A 6,000-nucleotide genomic window follows, 5' to 3' on the forward strand; every position below is an offset into this window, starting at 1 on the left:
ACAGCGTACGAGCGCCACCCCCGGGCCACGAGGCCGGGGTGGTTATCAGTCCGTACTCAGGGGTAGAGGACAAGGCACACCACCTAATAACCAACGTTCTATCCCCCCTGAAAACTCCACAAACTATTTTGATCAGCGCAATATTCAGTCTGCCAACTATTACAATGATGATTATTATATCGAAGGTGAGAGCCAGAATTGCCAATCTAGTTAGGACAGCCTTGGACAAAGTAAGGGAGTAGTTTCAATTCCAGTGGATCACAGCGGGCCTTATGTCAGTGTGGTAGCACTAGGTGTTACAGAGCCATTCTTATTAGACACCGGTGCGACAAAGAGCTCTATAATTCATTCTAAACTCCCTGGGGCACCTTTGTCTGGCTGTACGAATGTTTCTGTGGGTTTTTCTGGCGCCCCAGTTCAAAACCCAGTTTTACGCCCTTTGCCCATCTCAATAGGTCCTTACCAATTGGAGGCTCCGCTCCTTTTACCAACTGGGTGTGGTGAAAATTTGTTGGGTTTGGATTTATTAAAGAGATTGTATGCGACATTGTACTGTTCTCCTTCTGGTGTGTGTCTTACCCTAGGTAAGGGATCGACGTCTTCGATGTATTTGTCCACAGGCCAGTTCCCTCCTGAACTACAGTCTCTTCCTGCCACCCTCTGGGCCACTGGCCCCAATGATGTGGGCCTCTTACAAATTCCACCCTACACTGTAACGATTAAGCCAAATGTCAAATTCCCTCGCATTCCACAGTATAAAAATTCCAGTGACAGCGAAAAGGCTCTTTTGACTATAATTCATGATTTGGTACAAAATGGTGTGGTCGAAGAGACTAGGGGAAATGTATGCAATAGCCCTGTTCTGCCTGTATTTAAACGGACCGACCCCTCCCAGCCACCTGTTTATCGTTTTGTGATTGATCTCAGAGAAGTTAATAAGATTGTAGTACCTCAATTCCCTGTTGTCTCAGACATTAATGCCATATTGACAATGATACCTGCCTCAGCTTCTTGGTTTTCTGTCATTGACCTCAAAAATGTGTTCTTCAGCATACCTATTGCTGAGGAAAGTAGGGATATTTTTGGCTTCTCCTTAGCAGGCCGAAGCTTCAGTTTCAAGAGCGCTCCTCAAGGGTATTGCGAGAGCCCCTCTATTTACAGTCATGCATTAAAATCACAGCTCGACTCTATGGGGCCGATTCACAGAACTAACTTAAGACAAAATCCTAAACTTACTACTTTTGGTATTCACAGAAGTTAGGATTTTGTCTTAAGTTTGTCTTAAGACAAACTTAAGACAGTCTTAAGACAGACTTAAGACAAACTTAAGACAGACTTAAGACAGACTTAAGACAGACTTAAGATAAACTTAAGACAACATCCTAACTTAAGTCTGTCTTAAGTCTGTCTTAAGTCTGTCTTAAGTCTGTCTTAAGTTTGTCTTAAGTCTGTCTTAAGACTATCTTAAGTCTGTCTTAAGACTGTCTTAAGTCTGTCTTAAGTTTGTCTTAAGACAAACTTAAGACAAAATCCTAACTTCTGTGAATACCAAAAGTAGTAAGTTTAGGATTTTGTCTTAAGTTAGGTCTGTGAATCGGCCCCTTGGCCTTTACCGCCAGGTGCCACCCTCATTCAATATGTGGATGACCTGTTAGTGGCAGCTGATTCAGAGGAAACTTGTAAAAAGGCTACTGTTTGATTGCTACACCACTTATCTGACCACCATCACAAGGTTTCACCGTCTAAATTACAATACTGTTGCCAAGAGGTTACCTACCTAGGTCATCTCTTGTCAAAGGAGGGACGGCGATTGACCCCAGAACGTATCCAAGCAATTGCGCGAATGCCTATTCCTTGTACGCAAAAAGAGGTGCGTGCCTTTTTAGGTATTACCTCTTATTGTAGACAATGGGTCCCCAATTTCTCCCTTCTGGCGAAACTCTTGTTGGCACTGACTCTTAAAGATACACCGCACCCTCTCCCATGGACTGCGGAATGTCAGAAAAGCTTCACTTATTTACGTACTGCCTTGTGCTCTGCTCCTGTGTTAGGTACTCCTGATTACAGTAAACCTTTCACACTCTATGTTCACGAGAAAGAAGGTTGCGCATTATCAGTTTTAACGCAACGATTCGGGGACAGGCAGCGTCCCTGCGCCTATTTCTCTGCCACATTAGATCCAGTGGCCAAGGCCTTACCTAGCTGTCTGAGAGCAGCACCAGCAGCAGCAGCAGTTTCCATACGCCAGTCTGCCGGATTGGTATTAGATAATACCCTCATTGTCATGGTGCCGCATGCAGTAGACACCCTCCTGAACAGAACAAAGACGCAACACCTTACGAGTGCCCGCCTTTCGGGGTACGAACTGAGACTCTTGGCTAGCCACATGCACATTAAACGATGTAATGTCCTGAACCCGGCAACATTGCTACCGATTCCAGTAGAAAATAGTACACCGGAGCAACATGATTGTTCCCTCCGTACGGAGGAAGAGACAAGAGGCAGAGTTGATTTGAAGGATACTCCACTCCCGGACCCGGATGGGACCATGTGGGTGGACGGTTCCTGCTTTAAGCTTCCCAATGGCGAAACAACTGCAGCCTATGCAGTCACTACCTTGTACACTGTTGTGGAAACAGCACGGATTATGCATAATTCAGCCCAGGCAGCTGAATTGATAGCACTGACTAGAGCATGTGTGTTGGCTGAAGGAAAAAGGGTGAATGTGTTCACTGATAGTCAGTATGCGTTTGGAGTGGCCCATAGTTTTGGCTGCCTGTCGAAGGAAAGAGGGTTTCTCACATCCCATGGCACTAAGATACAGCATGGCCAATTGGTAAATGACCTTCTTGAATCACTTACCTTGCCCACTCAGATAGCAATTGTGAAGTGTAGCGCACATAGGAAGATCACTGATGATGTAGGTCAAGGAAATGCTTTTGCAGACCAGATAGCGAAAGAGACAGCTAAGGACAACACTAGCCGCATGTATGTTGTGGACTCCGCTAGATGGGTTGCACAAGGTGGGATGTGTGAGAATACTGTGGACAGTGTGAAAATGATCCAGGCGGAAGCCACAGAGAAGGAATTAAGTACGTGGGAAAGTATGGGAAAGTTGGATGTGACTGGGTGCTGGACAGATTTGTCAGAGCATCAACGCTGGTTGTTACCAGATGCTTATGTGCTACCAATAGTGACCATGGCACATGGTCCAGCCCACATCAGCGCAAAAGGAATATGCAAACTTCTGGCCCCAGTATGGCAGAATGTGGGGATACCTAAATGCGCAGACAATCTGGTTAAGCACTGTATTGTATGTTTGATGCATAATCCAGGGAAGGGAACAGCAACACCAACAGGCCACTTTGCTCCCCCAACGTACTCTTTTGAGGTGTTGCAAATAGATTACATTCGCATGGAACGATGTAACAATCTGAAGTACGTTCTTGTTGTAGTATGTGCCTTCTCCCGATGGGTAGAGGCCTATCCCCTGAAAGATAATACTGCTCTATCAACGGCGAAGGTCCTCTTAAAGGAGTTTCTGCCGAGATTTGGGTTACCTAGAATTATTTGGAGTGACAATGGGAGTGAATTTGTGGGTCAGATCATGCAGAAAGTAGGTGCTGGTCTTGGTATCAAGCAAAAGTTCCACGCAGCAAACCATCCTCAGTCAGCGGGTTTGGTGGAGTGCTATAATGGCACTCTCAAGCTTAAATTGGCGAAAATTCAAGCCAGCACGGGTCTAGCTTGGCCTGATGCCTTGCCCTTGGCTCTCTTATCTAACAGAACAACCACCCATTCCCGTATGGGGCTTAGTCCCTATGAGGTTGTGTTTGGACGCCCGGCAAACGTCTGGGGAGTCCCAAGGCCCAAGAAATATTCTGAGATAGAGCATCCATTGTTAATTGATTATTTGTATGAACTCATCACTAAGCTACGTGTCCTTCACCAACAGGTACAAGATACTTTGCCTCAGGCTTCAACGGATCCTGGTCATACCATACGGCCAGGGGACTGGGTCTGTATTAAAACCTTCCAGCGGTCAAAGAACTTGGAGCCTCGCTGGAGAGAACCCCGCCAAGTACTCCTCGCAACGCGTACTGCAGTAAAGGTCGTCGGCAAAAAGAACTGGGTTCATGGGGTACATTGCAAGAAAGTGCCGCTACCTTTGCCTTATGATCAGTGGGTTTGTAACCCAATTGTTGATTCTGAAACCAAAAGGATACCAAGATTTGAACTGTTTAGCGATGCACACCTAGACTCTGCCAAACCACAGAAAAACGACGGCGAGGTCTTCCAAACAACTGTACCATCGTCATCGAAATTGGACACTACTGAACCACATCTCCTTTTCCAAGAACAAACTGTACCTGATTCTCAGAGATACGATTTGAGGCCCAGACTGAATAGAAATACCTCAATAGTACCTCATTGACTTTGTTTGTTTTTATTCCGATTTCCACGTGTTGCAGGGCCGTGACTGAAGTCTCAGACTTGTGACCCAAGCTGTGGCACTAGGCCTGTGGGACTTGTAGGAAAGTAAAGGGAACTACAGACAATCCCAGCTGAGTGAAGCAACCTCCCGTCACGGGCAACCTTTAGAGATGGAAATGACTGTTAAAGAAGGAATGAACAAAACACGAATAATGAACACGAAGCATTGTAAATTATTGCATAATCATTTTGTAGAAGTCTTGATAGTATTGATTGTAATATGTATTATATTGTCTTGCGTAGGATGGGGACTACATGCACTTTTTACGCAGCCTGTTGCCAACGTCACAGTTGAGATGCATACATTTGCCACTCTACCACCTCATGTTGAGTCAAGAAGGGGTGAATTCCCTAACAACACATTTATTTCTATGCTACACCAACATCAATTGGCGACTAATGCAACTAACTGTTGGGTTTGTGGTCTCCTGTCAAGTTTAGTGCACTTTGGAATGCCATATATTACCCTTCCTTTTTCATTTAATGGTTCTTGTAGTGCATGGTGAGAACTGAGTGCCAGTTGGGTATTTTCTGGAGATGGTGACACCCGAGACGTAAGGAGCTTGGGAGTACATCTGTATCACTTATGTTGGCGGGACAGAAAAAGAATATATGGGACGAGTAGTGAGAAATCAGAATATGCCGATCGTCAAACCAGATCTACAGACTTGTACTTTCTGCCCTCCAATAAAACCTCTCAGACTTTCCTAATGGTACCCGGACAAGCGCCATTCTGTATTAGGAAAGGGGGGTCAGAGTATAAGGGTACAAGCAACTGCCAACATATTGACATTGAATGGGACAGACTGGCCTCACGTAATACATACTTTGTATGTGGGAACAAGGCTTATACTTCTCTACCTGGTAGCTGGAGAGGCACTTGTTATATCGCTTGGTTGTTGCCCCCTACATACATAGCTGATGCCAAACATTATTTATAGAAAAGAGGGGTGACATCTGACCAGGATACGTCAGGACAGGAAGCCGGGGATGTCTTGAAAGGACTCCACCCATCAAAGACTCTTGACTTAACATCCGCTAAAATATTGTCATCCATATCAGCCTTTAACCATTGTTCTTGAGAAATGCTATTCTTGAGATCACTGTTAGAAAGAACATTGGCAACAGAGAAATCATTCCATGAGTTGCAATCAATCTCTGTAAGGGGTGAAGAAAGTCTGCTAAGGCAGTCTGCATTTCATATTAGCCCCTGGAACATAGTGAATTTCAAATAAATAATCTTGCAAACGCATAGAACGTCTGGCAATCCTGGCGTGGCTCTGTTGAGACCTTCAGTGGTAAGTCATTTTGTAAGGGGTTTGTGATGAGTCCTAACAATAAATCTTTTCCCCCATAAGAATTTTCTTAAATGCTCTAAGCCCCAAACAACAGCAAAGGTCTTATCTTCCAATTACTGAATACTTCTCCTCTGTAGGAGTAAGGGACCTGAATGCAAAGGCGATAACAACCTCTTGTTTACTATCAGATAATTGGGTTAAAACTGCC

The sequence above is a fragment of the Triturus cristatus genome, chromosome 4_2, assembly GCF_964204655.1.
Source record: "Triturus cristatus chromosome 4_2, aTriCri1.1, whole genome shotgun sequence".
NCBI lineage: Eukaryota > Metazoa > Chordata > Amphibia > Caudata > Salamandridae > Triturus > Triturus cristatus.